Source organism: Bison bison, unplaced genomic scaffold, assembly GCF_000754665.1.
Source record: "Bison bison bison isolate TAMUID 2011002044 unplaced genomic scaffold, Bison_UMD1.0 scf7180017864296, whole genome shotgun sequence".
Classification (NCBI taxonomy): domain Eukaryota; kingdom Metazoa; phylum Chordata; class Mammalia; order Artiodactyla; family Bovidae; genus Bison; species Bison bison.
Genome location: NW_011494868.1, coordinates 629,254 through 637,971, shown reverse-complemented (window position 1 = coordinate 637,971; position 8,718 = coordinate 629,254).

Below are 8,718 nucleotides of genomic sequence, written 5' to 3'. Positions count from 1 at the left end.
TATATTTAAATTAAATTTATTTAAATTTAATTAAATTATATTAAAAATTAAAAGATATAGACAGCCTAGTGACAACCTAACTTGGAGGTTTAACTTCCCCCAAATTATGGAGGAGGTTATTTGGTAATGAGGAAATCATGAGAATGGAGGGATTCTTTTTCAAATTTTAGTTACATTCTTTTTCAAATTTTAGTTACAAGAGGTTTAACTTCCCAAAAATCATGGAGGCGGTTATTTGGTAATGAGGAAATGATGAGAATGGAGGGATTTTTTCCAAATGTGAGTTACATCTCAGGATTTCTCTGAGGTCATATAAAAAGCAACAGAAAAGTTACATAAACAAAGCAGCTCGGTCAGACAGAGAGAGAAATTTATTTGTCCCTCCCATGCTTCAGTCGGGCTTCCCAGGCGGTGCACAGATAAAGAATCCTTCTGCCAATGCGGGAGACACAGAGATGCAGATTTGATCCCTGCATCAGAAAGATCCCCTGGAGGAGGAAATGGCAATCTGCTCCAATAGTCTTGCCTGGAAAATTCCATGGACAGAAGACTCTGGTGGGTTCCAGTCTATGGGATTACAAATTGGACACATCTGAGCACACACACACATGCACACACACACACACATGCGCACACACACACACACACACACTTGTGCTTCAACTATTTTCTGTATGAAAGGACCCTGTGTTAAAATCCAGGAGGTCAAACAAGAGGACTTCTATTCAGGAGTGTGGTGACCTTACAGCAAATACCAAAGGATGAGTCAGGAGCAAAGAAGAGGAACACATAGAGCCATCAGAGGAGATGGTAACTTCAGGCAGGATGGAAGGCCAGACTAGCAGGAAGGGGCCCCTGGATTCTGACAAAGTCAAGAAATAGTGTAAGTCAGTTAATCAGAGATATCAACAACAGAAAACAGGAGGATGCTCAGAGGCAAGAAGTGACCATGATATACCAGCAGACATCATCTGTACGGATTTAGCTTTTCAGGTTTTTGCCGTAATTCCACTATCAGATGGCAACAGAATTGTGAGGCAGGCACTTTACATAATCTCATGGTTTGATGAGAGAGGATGGGACATCTGTGTTCATCCACAAAGTTTTATCCCTGGGTTGGGAAGACCCTCCTGGGGAGGGCATGCATGGCAAGCCACTCCAGGATCCTTGCCTGGAGATTCCCATGGACAGAGGGACCTAGCAGGTCACAGCCTGCAGGGTCTCAGAGAGTCAGACACAACTGAAGTGACTTAGCATTACACACATAACCCAAAGCAACAGAATCAAACCTTTGAGTTACAGATCACATAAAACATTACATATAAGCATACATATAAATACGTTTTATCCAGATTGAACTTTTATTAACTATCACCGTTGTAGCTTTTGTTCCATCCTATTCCGCATTTGGTCACCTAGGGACCATCAAAGCATTTTCAGAAGGTAAAGAAACAGCATAATCTATGTTTAACTTCATAGACTGTAAGTTTTAAATTTAAAAAAATGTTTAAATAATAATAAATTAAGCTCATTTAATATATTAAATATTTTAAGACATAATATTTAAATTGTATCAAGAACATATATTTCTACATCAGTTGCATATTTTTAAATACACCTATTATTTCAGAAACAGGTGAATTGCTGAAATCAAGGAGAAAATACGTTAGTGGACTAGCGTAGACTGAGTTTTTCTTGTAATCTCGTTGAATCATCTAGACTTAAGTCATCCAGCCTAATGGTGTAGAATTGGTTTTAGACTTCAGATTTTGGCATATTGATTTGTGATCCTTAAAACATGGCCTTCATCAATGGTATAAGTCCAGGTCCTTCCATCAGATCTATGTTCTATACAGTGGGAAAGAAACAGGAAATGGAAACCACATCTCTTCCCTTTAAGAAAATAATCCAACGTCTGTCTGTATACATTCTTCTTCCCATGCTATTGGCTGGAAATTAGTCACATAGTTCATTAGCTAAGAGGGAAGCATAAAAATCTTTGCCTAGGCAAATGTTCTAAGGAAAACTTGGATATATTATTACTAATGGGAAAAAGGACAGGATGGGTATTAGTGAATAACTGGCAATTTCTGCTGTGTCTGCTTATAAATACATATAGCTAATACATATTACATGATTAAATGTGTTTTACCATGTATCTGGATAAGTAATATCCACAGAATATTGTAGAATTTTTTGATGTTTGGTTTAATTTGTTAATTGATTGACTCTTTCCCCAGTGAAATTATTCTTAGAGAAGACAACTCTGCCACCTCCCTATTTTCAGAAAGAGAATCAAATGTCAGATAAAAAACTGTGCACTGTTTAGATTATATAATCCTATCTGGTATAAGTAGGTACACATTATAATGTGTACTGAGGCAGGGCAGATCTCATTCATTTTTAGATGTTTGCAAAAATCTGTGTGATGTATTGTTGGTAATAGTACAACTAAAGTCATATAATTACTCTGGAAAATAAGTCTTAAGTCCACAAGTGAACCTTTTGTATTTCCCTAAATTACAAAGATATGGTGGAAAGATTACATTAGGAGAAAAAATAAATTCATAACAATTGTAATAGTCTTCATAAAAGGAATTTAATAAGTGAGAGTTTCAATACTATGCTCAAAACATGACCCAGAAGAGCTGACATGAAAGATAAGGGTTTTTCTTAAAGAAATATGGAAGAATCCTCAGTCAGAAACAAAACAAAACATAAAAGGGGCCTGGTGAAATTATTAGGGAAATTCTAATTTCAAGTGGCTGTTGATATGTGATCCCTTATGATTATATAGTAGAAATGACAAATATATTCAAGGCATTAGATCTGAAAGACAGAGAGCCTGAACATCTATGGACAAAGGTTTGTAACATTGTATGGGAGTAGGTGATCAAAACCATCCCCAAGAAAAGGAAACTATAAAAAGTCAAAATAGTTGTCTGAGGAGGCCTTACAAATAGCTAAGAAAAGTAAGAGGCAAAGGAGAAAAGGAAAGATATACCCAGAGTTCCAAAAGCAGAGTTCCAAAGAAAAACAAGGAGAGATAAGAAAGCCTTCTTAAGTAATCAGTGCAAAGAAATAGAGGAAAATAATAGAATGGGAAAGACTAGAGAGCTTTTCAAGAAAATTAGAGATACCAAGGGAACATGTCATGCAAAGATGGGCACAAGAAAGGATAGAAACAGTATGGACCTAACAGGAGCAGAAGATATTAAGAAGAGGTGGGAAGAATACACAGAAGAACTGTACAAAAAAGATCTTAATGATAACCATGATGGTGTCATCACTCACCTAAAGTCAGACATCCTGGAATGTGAAGTCCAATAGGCCTTAGAAAGCATCATTGCAAAACAAAGCTAGTGGAGGTGATGGAATTCCAGCTGAGCTATTTCAGATCCTAAAACGTAATGCTGTTAAAGTGCTACAATCACTTTGCCAGCAAATCTGGAAAACTCAGTAGTAGCCACAGGACTGGAAAAGGGCAATTTTCATTCCAGTCTCAAAGAAGGGCAATGCCAAAGAATGTTCAAACTGCATTCAAACTACCACAAATTGCATTCATTTCACATGCTAGCAATGACATGCTCAAAATCCTTCAAGCTAGGCTTCAACAGTATATGAACTAGAACTTCCAGATGTACAAGCTGGAAGTTTGTATGTAGAAAAAGCAGAGGAACCAGAAATCATATTGCCAACATCTGTTGGATTATAGAAAAAGCAAAAGAATTTCAGAAAAAGAATTTACTTTGGCTTCTTTGACTACTCTAAAGTCTTTGACAGCGTGGATCAGAAGAAACTGTGGAAAATTCTTAAAGAGATGGGAACACCAGACCACCTGACCTGCCTCCAGAGAAATCTGTATGCAGGTCAAGAAGCAATAGCTAGAACTGGACATGGAACAACAGACTTGTTAAAAATTGTGAAAGAAGTACATCAAGGCTGCATATTGTCACCCTGCTTATTTCACTTATACACAGAGTACATCATGTGAAATGCTGGGCTGGATGAAGCACAAGCTGGAATCAAGATTACCAGGAGAAATATCAATAACCTCAGACATGCGGATGACACCACCCTTATAGCAGAAATTGAAGAGAAACTAAAGAGTCTCTTGTAGGTTAAAGAAGAGAGTGAAAAAGCTGGCTTAAAACTCAACATTCAAAAAATGAAGATCATAGTATCCGGTCCCATCACTTCATGACAAATAGATGGGGAAGCAATGGAAATAGTGACAAACTTCGCTTTCTTGGGCTCCAAAATCACTGCAGATGGTGACTACAGCCATGAAACTAGAAGATGATTGATCCTTGGAAGAAAAGCTATGACAAACCCATACAGTGTATTAAAAAGCAAAGATTTTTTCCATTGCTGTCCATATAGGTCAAAGCTGTGGTTTTTCCAGTAGTCATGTATGAACGTGAGAGTTTGACCATAAAGAAGGCTGGGTACTGACAAATTGATGCTTTTGAACTGTGGTATTGGAGAACTCTCTTGAGAGTCTCTTGGGCTGCAAGATCCAACCAGTCCATCCTAAAGGAAATCAGTCCTAAATATTCACTGAAAGGACTGATACTAAAGCTGAAGCTCCAATAGTTTGGCCACCTAATGTGATGAGCTGGCTGATTGGGAAAGACTCTGATGCTGGGAAAGACAGAAAGCAGGAGGAGAAGGGGATGACAGAGGACAAGATGGTTGGATGGCATCACCATTGGATGGGCATGAGTTTGAACAAGCTCCAGGACATGGTGAAGGGCAGGGAAGCCTGGCATTCTGCAGTCCATCAGCTACAAAGAGTAAAGCATGACTGAGTGACCGAACAACAGCAACAAATGTGATATATCTATTAAGAAAAAATTCAAAACCTCATATGACTTCAGTATATAATTATGAGGTATGAAAGAATGCTATACCACTAAGGAATGAGTCAAATGCCAGAAACCAAACGAGTTACTTAAACAGGAATACTCTTATTCAAAATGATTAAGTAGCAAAAGACTAAATCCTAACTTGGCTGAAAAGATGAAACTATGCAGAAATAGCAGAGCAAGAAGGCAGCTACTCTTACTAAGGCTGAGGGAGAATGTCCATAGTAGGGAAAATATTTGAAGAAACATCCCACATGATTGAAAGTTCTACCACATTGGAGAAGGTATGGCTATGATTCAGTGACATCTGACAGGCAGGGACTTGTGACAATGAGGCTCTTGGTTGAGGTGATGACAAAACTCACTAGGTAACTGACTTTGGGGATTCAAGCAAAACTAGTTTAAAAGCTATCCACTTGGATGCCAGTGATAACTGCAAGGAAGTTACCTTCTGGGTGCTGGCAATAATCATTGAAGGGCATATGGGCATTAAGTCTCACGCACACCACTGGCCAATCATTGCCCGTTGGCTTCCAAGGTATAGAAGTGAGAAGAAATGCCCCAGCCAAAAAGAGAGCCTTCTTCCTCTTCTGATTTTCCTCTATTGCCCTCTACTGCCAGTTAGCATTTTGCCAGCTGGCAAAGGACAAATGTTTACAATATTCTGTTCTGTGATCACAAAGTAAATATAAGAAAGGTGTATTTAAGCTGAGAAGCAATGATTTTGTAACTAGCACAGAAGTTAAAGTTCTTTTTGTTTTTGAGAAAAAGCTATACTTTCTGATTAACTACAGGAAGTGATGGAAAAATATTCTAAAGTGTGTTAAAATTTTAAGTATAATGCTTCTGCTTGCAGCTCTGAATTTTAAAGAGCTTAGGAAATGTCAGTCCTGTACTTAGAAGAAGAAAAATCTGGAGAAACGGAAAATTGTGACATTTCATTGATGGAAAACTGAAGTCACGGGGCAAACTACCACCCTGAGTCTGGAAAGGCAAGCGTATGCAAGATGACATGGTCAGGTTTTATTTCCCTAGAAGTCACTAGAAGTATAAACTAGCAGGAAATTTAGATAACACATTTGATGATTTTCTTGGGTCAGAATGAGGACTCCTTTGAGAATGAGATTCCTAGAGACGGAAGTCTGCAGTGGGATGGTGGAGGTTTTTACCTTAAGAAATCCACTGGTTTCTCAAGATGAAAATCCAAGAAAATTATCCCCAGAGCTTCAGCAAGGGGAAGGGAAAGGTAGCTAAAGTGATCACTGTGAAATATACCTAGAACCTTCTCTATAACAAAGGCTTAGTATCCAGAGAAAAGATTGCCAGAGCTGGGGGAAGGATAATATAAACGGAGGTATGGGAATTCTAAAGTAGAATAAGAAATAAAGTCTATAAATTTATAAACATTAAGAAAAATGAAGTATCTAATTGGCTTGCCTTTAGGGTCAACACAGCTTCAATGAGTTTGAACAAAAACTCAATAGAAACTTTAGCTCTATAGCTCAATAGAAACTTTCAAAATTTAAATGCAAATAAAAAATAATATGAAAAGTCAGATGGGAGCATTAAGAGGTCATGGAGAAAGTTCAAAAACTGTAATATACACAACTGGAATACCACAAGGCAAAGAGAGAGAATAGATATGAAGAAACTTTTTGTATTAACGATGGCCAAAGCTCTCCCAAATGAATGACATGCATAACACTACAGATCCAAGAAACTGAGAGCATATACCAGGGCAAATATCAAACATAGACATAATATTTTTATTATATTAAAATATTAGTGATATTTTTAATATCTCTAATGATAGTCAAACCACAGAGTCAAAAATAGAGAATATCCTGAAAAAAATAAGAGCAATGAAATAGCATAGTTGTAGAGAAATAAGGAAAATTGCAGCAACCTTCTTGTTACAAACTACACAAAGAAGAAGATCATGGAATTAACTATAAAAAGAATTTCAAAAAACTAGACTTATGTACCTTGTCAAAGTATTCCTCAAAAGTAAAAGAGAAAAATCTTTCTCAGGCAAACAATACATGAAGAAATTCATCAACAATGGACCTGTCCTGCAAGAAAGGTTAAAAGTTCTTCAGGAAGAAAAAAGTGATGTAAGTCAGAATGATAGATCTGCATAAAGAAAGGCAGAACATCAGAGAAGGGATTATTTAATATAAATTATAAAATATTATTTTCCTATTTTTAATTCATTTGAAAACTGACTTTTTAAAGTAATACTATTAATAATATATTGAGTAACAGTAACGTGGGTATGGGGATGAATGTCAGGAATGACACAGAGGGAGCAGAAAGGAATGGAGAATTTTCTAAGGACTTGCACTAAACATAAAACAATATAACTGAGTGGATGCAGACCTGTTAAAATGTAGATTGCAAACTCTAGAGCAACAATTAAAACCACTAAAAAGAAAATAGGTAAAATTGATACACTAAGGGGGGAGATTAAATGAAATCATACAAATGTTCAATTAAAATTAAAATGAGAAAAGGCAGAAAAAGAAAGTAAAAAGTGAATAAAGAACAACTGCAATAAATAAAGGAAATTTACAAATATGTTTGATATCAATAATACTCTTTCAGTAATCATTTTAAAAGTGGAAGGTGTAATTACACAAACTAAAAGATAGAAATTGACAGTGCATTAAAAAACACTCCCATAGATGAAGTAGATAGTATAAGGACCTACTACGTAGCTCAGGGAACTATATCCATTATCTTTTATTAACCTATTATGGAAAATAAATAGCTGGATAGATAGATAATGCATAACTTTTGAGTCACTTTGCTTTACACCTAAAATTAACATGTTATTCTAAATCAACTATGTGCCTGCTAAGTGACTTCAGTTGAGTCTCTTTGTGACCCTATGGACCTTGCCAGGCTCCTCATGGGATTCTCCAGGCAAGAATACTGAGGTGGGTTTTCATGCCCTCCTCCAGGAGATCTTCTTGACCCAGAGATCCAACTCATATCTCTTACATCTCTGCATTGCCAGGCAGGTTCTTTACCACTGTGCCACCTGAGCTAAGAACAGTAATCCTAACGACTATTAGGTTCATCTTATCACAATTCCAGGCAAGAATACTAGAGTGGATAGCCATTCCCTTCTCCAGGGGATGGCCCCAACCCAAGGATCAAATCCAGGTCTCCTACATTGAAATATCTATCCAGTAGTCCTCTGGAATATCAAGATCATCAAAAGCAAGGAAGTCTGAGAAATCATCAAAATCATGAGAAGACTCAGGAAATCTGAAGACTAAAAGCAATGGGGAATACGGAGTGGCATTCAGGAGTGTAAAAAAAGTGTGTGATATAAGGACTTTCTTTAATAATAATGGTGTTAATATTGCTTCATTGTTAATTATGAACCAATATGAAAATTAAAATGTACCATGTAAATCTAAGCTGTTAACAATTGAGGAATCCTCTGTACTACTTGCTCAATATTTCTGCAAATTTCAATCTTTTCTAACAAAAAAATTATTAGACAGCTAAGAAACTCCTTACCAAGTCTTGACAAACAGTGATAAAATATATAAGTTCTAATATATGAAGAATTGGAATTGGGGAAATACTGAAAATAGAAAACTAAATGAAGTTAGAAAAATTCCTTTCAGATAAAAATGAAAACAAAATTTAAGTGCTTTGTATCAAAAACCCTTGGAGGGTGACCAAAGTTATACTCAGAAGTAAGTCTATAGCCTTCATGAAATTAATTTCATGAAACAACAGTAAAATATCAAACTGCATGAAAATAAGTGATAGCAATCAATGCAGGTGAAAGCTTGTGCAAATTTCCACTTTAAAATATATTGTTGAATATAAT